The following is a 16,800-nucleotide window of genomic DNA, read 5'->3' on the forward strand; positions in this document are numbered from 1 at the left end:
CCAGCAAGACGCGCCCCGAGGAGCGTCTTGCCTGATGTGTGCACTCGGTCTGACTGAGCGCCTCCAGAAGAGAGGCCCAAGCAAGACGCGCCCCGAGGAGCGTCTTGCCACATGTCAACAATGGGTCTGACTGAGGGCCTCCAGGAGAGAGGCCCAAGCAAGATGCGCCCGGAGGAGCGTCTTGCCACATGTCAACACTGGGTCTGACAGAGGGCCTCCAGGAGAGAAGCCCAAGCAAGAAGCGCCCGGAGGAGCGTCTTGCCACATGTCAACACTGGGTCTGACCGAGCGCCTCCAGGAGAGAGGCCCAAGCAAGACATGCCCCGAGGAGCGTCTTGACACATGTCAACACTGGGTCTGACTGAGGGCCTCCATGAGAGAAGCCCAAGCAAGACGCGCCCCAAGGAGAGTCTTGCCACATGTCAACACTGGGTCTGACAGAGGGCATCCAGGAGAGAGGTCCAAGCAACACGCCTCCCGAGGAGCATCTTGCCACATGTCAACACTGGGTCTGACTGAGTGCCTCCATGAGAGAAGCCCCAGCAAGACGCGCCCCGAGGAGCGTCTTGCCACATGTCACTACTCGGTCTGACTGAGCGCCTCCAGGAGAGAGACCCAAGCAAGACGTGCCCCGAGGAGCGTCTTGCCACATGTCAACAATGGGTCTGACTGAGGGCCTCCAGGAGAGAAGCCCAAGCAAGAAGCGCCCCGAGGAGCGTCTTGCCACATGTCAACACTGGGTCTGACTGAGCGCCTCCAGGAGAGAGGCCCAAGCAAGACACGCCACGAGGAGCGTCTTGACACATGTCAACACTGGGTCTGACTGAGGGCCTCCATGAGAGAAGCCCAAGCAATACGCGCCCCGAGGAGAGTCTTGCCACATGTCAACACTGGGTCTGACAGAGGGCATCCAGGAGAGAGGCCCAAGCAATACGCGCCCCGAGGAGCGTTTTGCCACGTGTCAACACTGGGTCTGACTTAGCGCCTCCAGGAGAGAGGCCCAAGCAAGATGCTCCCCGAGGAGCGTCTTGCCACGTGTCACCACTGGGTCTGACTGAGCTCCTCCAGGAGAGAGGCCCATGCAAGACGCGCCCAGAGGAGCGTCTTGCCACGTGTCACCACTGGGTCTGATTGAGCACCTCCAGGAGAGAGGCCCCAGCAAGACGCGCCCCGAGGAGCGTCTTGCCTTATGTCAGCACTCGGTCTGACTGAGCGCCTCCAGGAGACAGGCCCAAGCAAGACGCGCCCCGAGGAGCGTCTTGCCATATGTCAACAATGGGTCTGACTGAGGGCCTCCAGGAGAGAGGCCCAAGCAAGACGCGCCCCGAGGAGCGTCTTTCCACATGTCAGCAGTCGGTCTGACTGAGCGCCTCCAGGAGAGAGGCCATAGCAAGACGCGCCCCGAGGAGAGTCTTGCCACATGTCAACAATGGGTATGACTGAGGGCCTCCAGGAGAGAAGCCCAAGCAACACACGCCCCGAGGAGCGTCTTGACACATGTCAACACTGGGTCTGACAGAGGGCCTCCAGGAGAGAGGCCCAAGCAAGACGAGCCCCGAGGAGTGTCTTGCCACATGTCACCACTTGGTCTGACTGAGCGCCTCCAGGAGAGAGGCCCAAGCAACACGCGCCCCGAGGAGCGTCAGGCCACATGTCACTACTCAGTCTGACTGAGCGCCTCCAGGAGAGAGGCCCAAGTAAGACGCGCCCCGAGGAGCGTCTTGCCATGTGTCAACACTGGGTCTGATTGAGGGCCTTCTGGAGAGAGGCCCAAGCAAGACTTGCCCCGAGAAGCGTCTTGCCACATGTCAACAATGGGTCTGACTGAGTGCCTCCATGAGAGAAGCCCAAGCAAGACGCGCCCCGAGGAGCGTCTTGCCACATGTCAACACTGGGTCTGACTGAGCACCTCCAGGAGAGAGGCCCAAGCAAGACGCGCCCCGAGGAGCGTCTTGCCACATGTCATCACTGGGTCTGACTGAGCGCCTCCAGGAGAGAGGCCCGAGGAGCGTCTTGCTACATGTCACCTCTGGGTCTGACTGAGCGCCTCCAGGAGAGAGGCGCAAGCAAGAAACGCCCGAGGAGCGTCTTGACACATGTCAACACTGGGTTTGACTGAGCGCCTCCAGGAGAGAGGCCCCAGCAAGACGCGCCCCGAGGAGCGTCTTGCCACATGTCAGCACTCGGTCTGACTGAGCGCCTCCAGGAGAGAGGCCCAAGCAAGACGCGCCCCGAGGAGAGTCCTGCCACATGCCAACACTGGGTCTGACAGAGGGCATCCAGGAGAGAGGTCCAAGCAACACGCCTCCCGAGGAGCATCTTGCCACATGTCAACACTGGGTCTGACTGAGTGCCTCCATGAGAGAAGCCCCAGCAAGACGCGCCCCGAGGAGCGTCTTGCCACATGTCACTACTCGGTCTGACTGAGCGCCTCCAGGAGAGAGACCCAAGCAAGACGTGCCCCGAGGAGCGTCTTGCCACATGTCAACAATGGGTCTGACTGAGGGCCTCCAGGAGAGAGGCCCAAGCAAGACGCGCCCCGAGGAGCGTCTTTCCACATGTCAGCAGTCGGTCTGACTGAGCGCCTCCAGGAGAGAGGCCATAGCAAGACGCGCCCCGAGGAGAGTCTTGCCACATGTCAACAATGGGTATGACTGAGGGCCTCCAGGAGAGAAGCCCAAGCAACACACGCCCCGAGGAGCGTCTTGACACATGTCAACACTGGGTCTGACAGAGGGCCTCCAGGAGAGAGGCCCAAGCAAGACGAGCCCCGAGGAGTGTCTTGCCACATGTCACCACCTGGTCTGACTGAGCGCCTCCAGGAGAGAGGCCCAAGCAACACGCGCCCCGAGGAGCGTCAGGCCACATGTCACTACTCAGTCTGACTGAGCGCCTCCAGGAGAGAGGCCCAAGTAAGACGCGCCCCGAGGAGCGTCTTGCCATGTGTCAACACTGGGTCTGATTGAGGGCCTTCTGGAGAGAGGCCCAAGCAAGACTTGCCCCGAGAAGCGTCTTGCCACATGTCAACAATGGGTCTGACTGAGTGCCTCCATGAGAGAAGCCCAAGCAAGACGCGCCCCGAGGAGCGTCTTGCCACATGTCAACACTGGGTCTGACTGAGCACCTCCAGGAGAGAGGCCCAAGCAAGACGCGCCCCGAGGAGTGTCTTGCCACATGTCATCACTGGGTCTGACTGAGCGCCTCCAGGAGAGAGGCCCGAGGAGCGTCTTGCTACATGTCACCTCTGGGTCTGACTGAGCGCCTCCAGGAGAGAGGCGCAAGCAAGAAACGCCCGAGGAGCGTCTTGACACATGTCAACACTGGGTTTGACTGAGCGCCTCCAGGAGAGAGGCCCCAGCAAGACGCGCCCCGAGGAGCGTCTTGCCACATGTCAGCACTCGGTCTGACTGAGCGCCTCCAGGAGAGAGGCCCAAGCAAGACGTGCCCCGAGGAGAGTCCTGCCACATGCCAACACTGGGTCTGACAGAGGGCATCCAGGAGAGAGGTCCAAGCAACACGCCTCCCGAGGAGCATCTTGCCACATGTCAACACTGGGTCTGACTGAGTGCCTCCATGAGAGAAGCCCCAGCAAGACGCGCCCCGAGGAGCGTCTTGCCACATGTCACTACTCGGTCTGACTGAGCGCCTCCAGGAGAGAGACCCAAGCAAGACGTGCCCCGAGGAGCGTCTTGCCACATGTCAACAATGGGTCTGACTGAGGGCCTCCAGGAGAGAAGCCCAAGCAAGAAGCGCCCCGAGGAGCGTCTTGCCACATGTCAACACTGGGTCTGACTGAGCGCCTCAAGGAGAGAGGCCCAAGCAAGACACGCCCCGAGGAGCGTCTTGACACATGTCAACACTGGGTCTGACTGAGGGCCTCCATGAGAGAAGCCCAAGCAAGACGCGCCCCGAGGAGAGTCTTGCCACATGTCAACACTGGGTCTGACAGAGGGCATCCAGGAGAGAGGCCCAAGCAATACGCGCCCCGAGGAGCGTTTTGCCACGTGTCAACACTGGGTCTGACTTAGCGCCTCCAGGAGAGAGGCCCAAGCAAGATGCGCCCCGAGGAGCGTCTTGCCACGTGTCACCACTGGGTCTGACTGAGCTCCTCCAGGAGAGAGGCCCAAGCAAGACGCGCCCAGAGGAGCGTCTTGCCACGTGTCACCACTGGGTCTGATTGAGCACCTCCAGGAGAGAGGCCCCAGCAAGACGCGCCCCGAGGAGCGTCTTGCCTTATGTCAGCACTCGGTCTGACTGAGCGCCTCCAGAAGAGAGGCCCAAGCAAGACGCGCCCCGAGGAGCGTCTTGCCACATGTCAACAATGGGTCTGACTGAGGGCCTCCAGGAGAGAGGCCCAAGCAAGATGCGCCCGGAGGAGCGTCTTGCCACATGTCAACACTGGGTCTGACAGAGGGCCTCCAGGAGAGAAGCCCAAGCAAGACGCGCCCCGAGGAGCGTCTTTCCACATGTCAGCAGTCGGTCTGACTGAGCGCCTCCAGGAGAGAGGCCAAAGCAAGACGCGCCCCGAGGAGAGTCTTGCCACATGTCAACAATGGGTATGACTGAGGGCCTCCAGGAGAGAAGCCCAAGCAAGACACGCCCCGAGGAGCGTCTTGACACATGTCAACACTGGGTCTGACAGAGGGCCTCCAGGAGAGAGGCCCAAGCAAGACGAGCCCCGAGGAGTGTCTTGCCACATGTGACCACTTGGTCTGACTGAGCGCCTCCAGGAGAGAGGCCCAAGCAACACGCGCCCCGAGGAGCGTCAGGCCACATGTCACTACTCAGTCTGACTGAGCGCCTCCAGGAGAGAGGCCCAAGTAGGACGCGCCCCGAGGAGCGTATTGCCATGTGTCAACACTGGGTCTGATTGAGGGCCTTCTGGAGAGAGGCCCAAGCAAGACGTGCCCCGAGAAGCGTCTTGCCACATGTCAACAATGGGTCTGACTGAGGGCCTCCAGGAGAGAAGCCCAAGCAAGACGCGCCCCGAGGAGCGTCTTGCCACATGTGATCACTGGGTCTGACTGAGCGCCTCCAGGAGAGAGGCCCAAGCAAGACGCGCCCAGAGGAGCGTCTTGCAACATGTCAGCACTCGGTCTGACTTAGCGCCTCCAGGAGAGAGGCCAAAGCAAGACGCGCCCCGAGGAGGGTCTTGACACATGTCTCCTCTGGGTCTGACTGAGCGCCTCCAGGAGAGAGGCCCAAGCAAGACGCGCCCCGAGGAGCGTCTTGCCACATGTCAACACTGGGTCTGACTGAGCGCCTCCAGGAGAGAGGCCCGAGGAGCGTCTTGCCACATATCACCTCTGGGTCTGACTGAGCGCCTCCAGGAGAGAGGCGCAAGCAAGAAACGCCCGAGGAGCGTCTTGACACATGTCAACACTGAGTTTGACTTAGCGCCTCCAGGAGAGAGGCCCCAGCAAGACGCGCCCCGAGGAGCGTCTTGCCACATGACAGCACTCGGTCTGACTGAGCGCCTCCAGGAGAGAGGCCCAAGCAAGAAGCGCCCCGAGGAGTTTCTTGCCACATGTCAACAATGGGTCTTACTGAGGGCCTCCAGGAGAGAGGCCCAAGCAAGACGCGCCCAGAGGAGCGTCTTGCCACGTGTCACCACTGGGTGTGATTGAGCACCTGCAGGAGAGAGGCCCCAGCAAGACGCACCCCGAGGAGCGTCTTGCCTTATGTCAGCACTCGGTCTGACTGAGCGCCTCCAGGAGAGAGGCCGATGCAAGACGCGCCCGAGGAGCGTCTTGCCACATGTCACTACTCGGTCTAACTGAGCGCCTCCAGGAGAAAGGTCCAAGCAAGACGCGCCCCGAGGAGCGTCTTGCCACATGTCACTACTTGGTCTGACTGAGCACCTCCAGGAGAGAGGCCCAAGCAAGACGTGCCCCGAGGAGCGTCTTGCCACATGTCAACAATGGGTCTGACTGAGGGCCTCCAGGAGAGAAGCCCAAGCAAGATGCGCCCAGAAGAGCGTCTTGCCACATGTCAACACTGGGTCTGACTGAGCGCCTCCAGGAGAGAGGCCCAAGCAAGACACGCCCCGAGGAGCGTCTTGACACATGTCAACACTGGGTCGGACTGAGGGCCTTCTAGGAGAGAAGCCCAAGCAAGACGCGCCCCGAGGAGCGTCTTGCCACATGTCACTACTCGGTCTGACTGAGCGCCTCCAGGAGAGAGACCCAAGCAAGACGTGCCCCGAGGAGCGTCTTGCCACATGTCAACAATGGGTCTGACTGAGCGCCTCCAGGAGAGAGGCCCAAGCAAGACGCGCCCCGAGGAGCGTCTTGCCACATGTCAACACTGGGTCTGACTGAGGGCCTCCAGGAGAGAAGCCAAAGCAAGACGCGCCCCGAGGAGCTTCTTTCCACATGTCAACAATGGGTCTTACTGAGGGCCTCCATGAGAGAAGCCCAAGCAAGACGCGCCCCGAGGAGTGTCTTGCCACATGTCAACACTGTGTCTGACTGAGCGCCTCCAGGAGAGAGGCCCAAGCAAGACGCGCCCCGAGGAGCGTCTTGCCACGTGTCAACACTGGGTCTGACTTAGCGCCTCCAGGAGAGAGGCCCAAGCAAGATGCGCCCCGAGGAGCGTCTTGCCACGTGTCACCACTGGGTCTGACTGAGGGCCTCCAGGAGAGAAGCCCATGCAAGACGCGCCCCGAGGAGCTTCTTGCCACATGTCAGCACTCGGTCTGACTAAGCACCTCCAGTAGAGAGGCCAAAGCAAGACGCGCCCCGAGGAGCGTCTTGACACATGTCAACACTGGGTCTGACAGAGGGCCTCCATGACAGAGGCCCAAGCAAGACGCGCCCCGAGGAGTGTCTTGCCACCTGTCAACACTGGGTCTGACTGAGCGCCTCCAGGAGAGAGGCCCAAGCAAGACGCGCCCCGAGGAGCGTCTTGCCACGTGTCAACACTGGGTCTGACTTAGCGCCTCCAGGAGAGAGGCCCAAGCAAGATGCGCCCCGAGGAGCGTCTTGCCACGTGTCACCACTGGGTCTGACTGAGCTCCTCCAGGAGACAGGCCCAAGCAAGACGTGCCCCGAGAAGCGTCTTGCCACATGTCAACACTGGGTCTGACTGAGCGCCTCCAGGAGAGAGGCTCGAGGAGCGTCTTGCCACATGTCACCTCTGGGTCTGACTGAGCGCCTCCAGGAGAGAGGCCCAAGCAAGAAACGCCCGAGGAGCGTCTTGACACATGTGAACACTCGGTCTGACTGAGCGCCTCCAGGAGAGAGGCCAAAGCAAGACACGCCCCGAGGAGCGTCTTGACACATGTCAACACTGGGTCTGACAGAGGGCCTCCATGAGAGAGGCCCAAGCAAGACGCGCCCCGAGGAGTGTCTTGCCACGTGTCACCACTGGGTCTGATTGAGCACCTCCAGGACAGAGGCCCCAGCAAGACGCGCCCTGAGGAGCATCTTGCCTTATGTCAGCACTCAGTCTGACTGAGCACATCCAGGAGAGAGGCCCAAGCAAGACGCGCCCAGAGGAGCGTCTTGACACATGTCTCCTCTGGGTCTGACTGAGCGCCTCCAGGAGAGAGGCCCAAGCAAGACGTGCCCCGAGGAGCGTCTTGCCACATGTCAGCACTCGGTCTGACTGAGCGCCTCCAGGAGAGAGGCCCAAGCAAGATGCGCCCGAAGGAGCGTCTTGCCACATGTCAACAATGGGTCTGACTGAGGGCCTCCAGGAGAGAGGCCCAAGCAAGAAACGCCCGAGGAGTGTCTTGACACATGTCAACACTGGGTCTGACTGAGCGCCTCCAGGAGAGAGGTCCAAGCAACACGCCCCGAGGAGCGTCTTGCCAAATGTGAACACTGGGTCTGACTGAGTGCCTCCATGAGAGAAGCCCCAGCAAGACGAGGAGCGTCTTGTCACATGTCACTACTCGGTCTGATTGAGCGCCTCCAGGAGAGAGGCCCAAGCAAGACGTGCCCCGAGGAGCGTCTTGTCACATGTCAACAATGGGTCTGACTGAGGGCCTCCAGGAGAGAAGCCCAAGCAAGAAGCACCCCGAGGAGCGTCTTGCCACATGTCAACACTGGGTCTGACTGAGCGCCTCCAGGAGAGAGTCCCAAGCAAGACACGCCCCGAGGAGCGTCTTGACACATGTCAACACTGGGTGTGACTGAGGGCCTCCATGTGAGAAGCCCAAGCAAGACGCACCCCAAGGAGAGTCTTGCCACATGTCAACACTGGGTCTGACAGAGGGCATCCAGGAGAGAGGCCCAAGCAATACGCGCCCCGAGGAGCGTCTTGCCACATTTCAACAATGGGTCTGACTGAGGGCCTCCAGGAGAGAAGCCCAAGGAAGACGCGCCTCGAGGAACTTCTTGCCACATGTCAGCACTCGGTCTGACTGAGCGCCTCCAGGAGAGAGGCCAAAGCAAGATGCGCCCCGAGGAGCGTCTTGACACACGTCAACACTGGGTCTGACAGAGGGCCTCCATGAGAGAGGCCCAAGCAAGATGCGCCCCGAGGAGTGTCTTGCCACATGTCAACACTGGGTCTGACTTAGCGCCTCCAGGAGAGAGGCCCAAGCAAGACGCGCCCCGAGGAGCGTCGTGTCACATGTCCACACTGGGTCTGACTGAGCGCCTCCAGGAGAGGAGCCCCAGCAAGACGTGCCCCGAGGAGCGTCTTGCCACATGTCAGCACTCGGTCTGACTGAGCGCCTCCAGGAGAGAGGCCCAAGCAAGATAAGCCCCGAGGAGCATCTTGCCACATGTCAACGCTGGGTTTGACAGAGGGCCTCCAGGAGAGAGGCCCAAGCAAGACGTGCCCCGAGGAGCGTCTTGCCACATGTCACCTCTGGGTCTGACTGAGCGCCTCCAGGAGAGAGGCCCAAGCAAGACGCGCCCCGAGGAGCGTCTTGTCACATGTCAACACTGGGTCTGACTGAGCGCCTCCAGGAGAGAAGCCCCAGCAAGACGTGCCCCGAGGAGCGTCTTGCCACATGTCAGCACTCGGTCTGACTGAGCGCCTCCAGGAGAGAGGCCCAAGCAAGATGCGCCCGAAGGAGCGTCTTGCCACATGTCAACAATGGGTCTGACTGAGGGCCTCCAGGAGAGAAGCCCAAGCAAGATGCGCCCCGAGGAGCGTCTTGCCACATGTCAGCACTCGGTCTGACTGAGCGCCTCCAGGAGAGAGGGCCAAGCAAGACGCGCCCCGAGGAGCGTCTTGCCACATGTCAACGAAGGGTCTGACTGAGGGCCTCCAGGAGAGAAGCCCAAGCAAGACGCGCCCCGAGGAGCGTCTTGCCACATGTCAGCACTAGGTCTGACTGAGCGCCTCCAGGAGAGAGGCCCAAGCAAGACGCGCCCCGAGGAGCGTCTTGCCACATGTCAACACTGGGTCTGACTGAGCGCCTCCAGGAGAGAGGCCCAAGCAAGAAACGCCCGAGGATCGTCTTTACACATGTCAACACTGGGTCTGACTGATCGCCTCCCCAGGAGAGAGGCCCAAGCAAGACGCGCCCCGAGGAGCGTCTTGCCACATGTCAACACTGGGTCTGACTGAGCGCCTCCAGGAGAGAGGCCCAAGCAAGACGCGCCCCGAGGAGCGTCTTGACACATGTCTCCTCTGGGTCTGACTGAGCGCCTCCAGGAGAGAGGCCCAAGCAAGACGTGCCCCGAGGAGCGTCTTGCCACATGTCAGCACTCGGTCTGACTGAGCGCCTCCAGGAGAGAGGCCCAAGCAAGATGCGCCCGAAGGAGCGTCTTGCCACATGTCAACAATGGGTCTGACTGAGGGCCTCCAGGAGAGAGGCCCAAGCAAGAAACGCCTGAGGAGCGTCTTGCCACATGTCAACACTGGGTCTGACTGAGCGCCTCCAGGAGAGAGTCCCAAGCAAGACACGCCCCGAGGAGCGTCTTGACACATGTCAACACTGGGTCTGACTGAGGGCCTCCATGTGAGAAGCCCAAGCAAGACGCGCCCCAAGGAGAGTCTTGCCACATGTCAACACTGGGTCTGACAGAGGGCATCCAGGAGAGAGGCCCAAGCAATACGCGCCCCAAGGAGCGTCTTGCCACATGTCAACAATGGGTCTGACTGAGGGCCTCCAGGAGAGAAGCCCAAGGAAGACGCGCCCCGAGGAGCTTCTTGCCACATGTCAGCACTCGGTCTGACTGAGCGCCTCCAGGAGAGAGGCCCAAGCAAGATGCGCCCGAAGGAGCGTCTTGCCACAAGTCAACAATGGGTCTGACTGAGGGCCTCCAGGAGAGAGGCCCAAGCAAGAAACACCTGAGGAGTGTCTTGACACATGTCAACACTGGGTCTGACTGAGCGCCTCCAGGAGAGAGGTCCAAGCAACACGCGCCCCGAGGAGCGTCTTGCCAAATGTCAACACTGTGTCTGACTGAGTGCCTCCATGAGAGAAGCCCCAGCAAGACGCGCCCCGAGGAGCGTCTTGTCACATGTCACTACTCGGTCTGACTGAGCGCCTCCAGGAGAGAGGCCCAAGCAAGACGTGCCCCGAGGAGCGTCTTGTCACATGTCAACAATGGGTCTGACTGAGGGCCTCCAGGAGAGAAGCCCAAGCAAGACACGCCCCGAGGAGCGTCTTGACACATGTCAAACCTGGGTCTGACTGAGGGCCTCCATGAGAGAGGCCCAAGCAAGACGCGCCCCGAGGAGCGTCTTGCCACATGTCAACAATGGGTCTGACTGAGGGCCTCCAGGAGAGAAGCCCAAGCAACACGCGGCCCGAGGAGCGTCTTGCCAAATGTCAACACTGGGTCTGACTGAGCGCCTCAGGGAGAGAGGTCCAAGCAAAACGCACCCCGAGGAGCGTCTTGCCACATGTCACTACTCGGTCTGACTGAGCGCCTCAGGGAGAGAGGTCCAAGCAAGACGCGCCCCGAGGAGCGTCTTGCCACATATCAACACTGGGTCTGACTGAGTGCCTCCATGAGAGAAGCCCCAGCAAGACGCGCCCTGAGGAGCGTCTTGCCACATGTCACTACTCGGTCTGTTTGAGCGCCTCCAGGAGAGAGGCCCAAGCAAGATGTGCCCCGAGGAGCGTCTTGCCACATGTCAACAATGGGTCTGACTGAGGGCCTCCAGGAGAGAAGCCCAAGCAAGACGCGCCCCGAGGAGCGTCTTGCCACATGTCAACACTGGGTCTGAATGAGCGCCTCCAGGAGAGAGGCCCAAGCAAGACACGCCCCGAGGAGCGTCTTGACACATGTCAAACCTGGGTCTGACTGAGGGCCTTCTGGAGAGAGGCCCAAGCAAGACGAGCCCCGAGGAGCTTCTTGCCACATGTCAACAATGGTTCTTACTGAGGGCCTCCAGGAGAGAAGCCCAAGCAAGACGCGCCCCGAGGAGCTTCTTGCCACATGTCAGCACTCGGTGTGACTGAGCGCCTCCAGGAGAGAGGCCAAAGCAAGACGCCCCCCGAGGAGCGTCTTGACACATGTCAACACTGGGTCTGACAGAGGGCCTCCATGAGAGAGGCCCAAGCAAGACGCGCCCCGAGGAGTGTCTTGCCAAATGTCAACACTGGGTCTGACTGAGTGCCTCAGGGAGAGAGGTCCAAGCAAGACGCGCCCCGAGGAGCGTCTTGCCACATGTCACTACTCGGTCTGACTGAGCGCCTCAGGGAGAGAGGTCCAAGCAAGACGCGCCCCGAGGAGCGTCTTGCCACATATCAACACTGGGTCTGACTGAGTGCCTCCATGGGAGAAGCCCCAGCAAGACGCGCCCCGAGGAGCGTCTTGCCACATGCCACTACTCGGTCTGTTTGAGCGCCTCCAGGAGAGAGGCCCAAGCAAGACGTGCCCCGAGGAACGTCTTGCCACATGTCAACAATGGGTCTGACTGAGGGCCTCCAGGAGAGAAGCCCAAGCAAGACGCGCCCCGAGGAGCGTCTTGCCACATGTCAACACTGGGTCTGAATGAGCGCCTCCAGGAGAGAGGCCCAAGCAAGACACGCCCCGAGGAGCGTCTTGACACATGTCAAACCTGGGTCTGACTGAGGGCCTCCATGAGAGAAGCCCAAGCAAGACGCGCCCCGAGGAGAGTCTTGCCACATGTCAACACTCGGTCTGACAGAGGGCATCCAGGAGAGAGGCCCAAGCAATACGCGCACCGAGGAGCGTCTTGCCACATGCCACCACTGGGTCTGACTGAGTGCCTCCAGGAGAGAGGCCCAACCAAGACGCGCCCTGAGGAGCGTCTTGTCACATGTCAACACTGGGTCTTTCTGAGCGCCTCCAGGAGAGAAGCCCAAGCAAGACGCGCCCCGAGGAGCGTCTTTCCACATGTCAGCACTCGGTCTGACTGAGCGCCTCCAGGAGAGAGGCCCAAGCAAGACGCGCCCAAAGGAGCGACTTGCAACATAACAACAATGGGTCTGACTGAGGGCCTCCAGGAGAGAAGCCCAAGCAACACGCGGCCCGAGGAGCGTCTTGCCACTTGTCAGCACTCGGTCTGACTGAGCGCCTCCAGGAGAGAGGCCAAAGCAAGACGCGCCCCGAGGAGCGTCTTGCCACATGTCAACAATGGGTCTGACTGAGGGCCTCCAGGAGAGAAGCCCAAGCAAGACACGCCCCGAGGAGCGTCTTGCCACATGTCAACACTGGGTCTGAATGAGCGCCTCCAGGAGAGAGGCCCAAGCAAGACACGCCCCGAGGAGCGTCTTGACACATGTCAAACCTGGGTCTGACTGAGGGCCTCCAGGAGAGAAGCCCAAGCAACACGCGGCCCGAGGAGCGTCTTGCCACATGTCAGCACTCGGTCTGACTGAGCGCCTCCAGGAGAGAGGCCAAAGCAAGACGCGCCCCGAGGAGCGTCTTGACACATGTCAACACTTGGTCTGACAGAGGGCCTCCATGAGAGAGGCCCAAGCAAGACGCGCCCCGAGAAGTGTCTTGCCAAATGTCACCACTTGGTCTGACTGAGCGCCTCCAGGAGAGAGGCCCAAGCAACACGCACCCCGAGGAGCGTCAGGCCACATGTCACTACTCAGTCTGACTGAGCGCCTCCAGGAGAGAGGCCCAAGCAAGACGCGCCCCGAGGAGCGTCTTGCCACATGTCACCACTTGGTCTGACTGAGCGCCTCCAGGAGAGAGGCCCAAGCAACACGCGCCCCGAGGAGCGTCAGGCAACATGTCACTACTCAGTCTGACTGAGCGCTTCCAGGAGAGAGGCCCAAGCAACACGCTCCCCGAGGAGCGTCAGGCCACATGTCACTACTCAGTCTGACTGAGCGCCTCCAGGAGAGAGGCCCAAGCAAGACGCACCCCGAGGAGCGTCTTGCCACGTGTCAACAATGGGTCTGATTGAGGGCCTTCTGGAGAGAGGCCCAAGCAAGACGCGCCCCGAGGAGCTTCTTGCCACATGTCAACACTCAGTCTGACTGAGCGCCTCCAGGAGAGAGGCCAAAGCAAGACGCCCCCCGAGGAGCGTCTTGACACATGACAACACTGGGTCTGACAGAGGGCCTCCATGAGAGAGGCCCAAGCAAGACGCGCCCCGAGGAGTGTCTTGCCAAATGTCAACACTGGGTCTGACTGAGCGCCTCAGGGAGAGAGGTCCAAGCAAGACGCGCCCCGAGGAGCGTCTTGCCACATGTCACTACTCGGTCTGACTGAGCGCCTCAGGGAGAGAGGTCCAAGCAAGACGCGCCCCGAGGAGCGTCTTGCCACATATCACCACTGGGTCTGACTGAGCGCCTCCAGGAGAGACGCCCAACCAAGACGCGCCCTGAGGAGCGTCTTGTCACATGTCAACACTGGGTCTTTCTGAGCGCCTCCAGGAGAGAAGCCCAAGCAAGACGCGCCCTGAGGAGCGTCTTTCCACATGTCAGCACTCGGTCTGACTGAGCGCCTCCAGGAGAGAGGCCCAAGCAAGACGCGCCCAAAGGAGCGTCTTGCAACATAACAACAATGGGTCTGACTGAGGGCCTCCAGGAGAGAAGCCCAAGCAACACGCGGCCCGAGGAGCGTCTTGTCACTTGTCAGCACTCGGTCTGACTGAGCGCCTCCAGGAGAGAGGCCAAAGCAAGATGCGCCCCGAGGAGCGTCTTGCCACTTGTCAACAATGGGTATGACTGAGGGCCTCCAGGAGAGAAGCCCAAGCAAGACACGCCCCGAGGAGCGTCTTGACACATGTCAACACTGGGTCTGACAGAGGGCCTCCAGGAGAGAGGCCCAAGCAAGACGCGCCCCGAGGAGTGTCTTGCCACATGTCACCACTTGGTCTGACTGAGCGCCTCCAGGAGAGAGGCCCAAGCAACACGCGCCCCGAGGAGCGTCAGGCCACATGTCACTACTCAGTCTGACTGAGCGCCTCCAGGAGAGAGGCCCAAGCAAGGCGCGCCCCGAGGAGCGTCTTGCCACGTGTCAACACTGGGTCTGATTGAGGGCCTTCTGGAGAGAGGCCCAAGCAAGACGCGCCCCGATGAGCGTCTTGCCACATGTCAACAATGGTTCTTACTGAGGGCCTCCGGGAGAGAAGCCCAAGCAAGACGCGCCCCGAGGAGCTTCTTGCCACATGTCAGCACTCGGTCTGACTGAGCGCCTCCAGGAGAGAGGCCAAAGCAAGACGCCCCCCGAGGAGCGTCTTGACACATATCAACACTGGGTCTGACAGAGGGCCTCCATGAGAGAGGCCCAAGCAAGACGCGCCCCGAGGAGCGTCTTGCCACATGTCACTACTCGGTCTCACTGAGCGCCTCAGGGAGAGAGGTCCAAGCAAGACGTGCCCCGAGGAGCGTCTTTCCACATGTCACTACTCGGTCTGTTTGAGCGCCTCCAGGAGAGAGGCCCAAGCAAGACGTGCCCCGAGGAGCGTCTTGCCACATGTCAACAATGGGTCTGACTGAGGGCCTCCAGGAGAGAAGCCCAAGCAAGACGCGCCCCGAGGAGCGTCTTGCCACATGTCAACACTGGGTCTGACTGAGCGCCTCCAGGAGAGAGGCCCAAGCAAGACACGGCCCGAGGAGCGTCTTGACACATGTCAACACTGGGTCTGACTGAGGGCCTCCATGAGAGAAGCCGAAGCAAGACACGCCCCGAGGAGAGTCTTGCCACATGTCAACACTCGGTCTGACAGAGGGCATCCAGGAGAGAGGCCATAGCAAGACGCGCCCCGAGGAGTGTCTTGCCACATGTCACCACTGGGTCTGACTGAGCGCCTCCGGGAGAGAGGCCCAAGCAAGACGCGCCCCGAGGAGCGTCTTGTCACATGTCAACACTGGGTCTTTCTGAGCGCCTCCAGGAGAGAAGCCCAAGCAAGACACGCCCCGAAGAGTGTCTTGCCACATGTCACCACTGGGTCTGACTGAGCGCCTCCAGGAGAGAGGCCCAAGCAAGACGCGCCCCGAGGAGCGTCTTGTCACATGTCAACACTGGGTCTTTCTGAGCGCCTCCAGGAGAGAAGCCCAAGCAAGACGCGCCCCGAGGAGCGTCTTTCCACATGTCAGCACTCGGTCTGACTGAGCGCCTCCAGGAGAGAGGCCAAAGCAACACGCACCCCGAGGAGCGTCAGGCCACATGTCACTACTCAGTCTGACTGAGCGCCTCCAGGAGAGAGGCCCAAGCAAGACGCGCCCCGAGGAGCGTCTTGCCACATGTCACCACTTGGTCTGACTGAGCGCCTCCAGGAGAGAGGCCCAAGCAACACGCGCCCCGAGGAGCGTCAGGCAACATGTCACTACTCAGTCTGACTGAGCGCTTCCAGGAGAGAGGCCCAAGCAACACGCTCCCCGAGGAGCGTCAGGCCACATGTCACTACTCAGTCTGACTGAGCGCCTCCAGGAGAGAGGCCCAAGCAAGACGCACCCCGAGGAGCGTCTTGCCACGTGTCAACAATGGGTCTGATTGAGGGCCTTCTGGAGAGAGGCCCAAGCAAGACGCGCCCCGAGGAGCTTCTTGCCACATGTCAACACTCAGTCTGACTGAGCGCCTCCAGGAGAGAGGCCAAAGCAAGACGCCCCCCGAGGAGCGTCTTGACACATGACAACACTGGGTCTGACAGAGGGCCTCCATGAGAGAGGCCCAAGCAAGACGCGCCCCGAGGAGTGTCTTGCCAAAAGTCAACACTGGGTCTGACTGAGCGCCTCAGGGAGAGAGGTCCAAGCAAGACGCGCCCCGAGGAGCGTCTTGCCACATGTCACTACTCGGTCTGACTGAGCGCCTCAGGGAGAGAGGTCCAAGCAAGACGCGCCCCGAGGAGCGTCTTGCCACATATCACCACTGGGTCTGACTGAGCGCCTCCAGGAGAGAGGCCCAACCAAGACGCGCCCTGAGGAGCGTCTTGTCACATGTCAACACTGGGTCTTTCTGAGCGCCTCCAGGAGAGAAGCCCAAGCAAGACGCGCCCTGAGGAGCGTCTTTCCACATGTCAGCACTCGGTCTGACTGAGCGCCTCCAGGAGAGAGGCCCAAGCAAGACGCGCCCAAAGGAGCGTCTTGCAACATAACAACAATGGGTCTGACTGAGGGCCTCCAGGAGAGAAGCCCAAGCAACACGCGGCCCGAGGAGCGTCTTGTCACTTGTCAGCACTCGGTCTGACTGAGCGCCTCCAGGAGAGAGGCCAAAGCAAGATGCGCCCCGAGGAGCGTCTTGCCACTTGTCAACAATGGGTATGACTGAGGGCCTCCAGAAGAGAAGCCCAAGCAAGACACGCCCCGAGGAGCGTCTTGACACATGTCAACACTGGGTCTGACAGAGGGCCTCCAGGAGAGAGGCCCAAGCAAGACGCGCCCCGAGGAGTGTCTTGCCACATGTCACCACTTGGTCTGACTGAGCGCCTCCAGGAGAGAGGCCCAAGCAACACGCGCCC

This window comes from Nothobranchius furzeri, chromosome 8 (genome assembly GCF_043380555.1).
Source record: "Nothobranchius furzeri strain GRZ-AD chromosome 8, NfurGRZ-RIMD1, whole genome shotgun sequence".
Taxonomy (NCBI): Eukaryota; Metazoa; Chordata; class Actinopteri; order Cyprinodontiformes; family Nothobranchiidae; genus Nothobranchius; species Nothobranchius furzeri.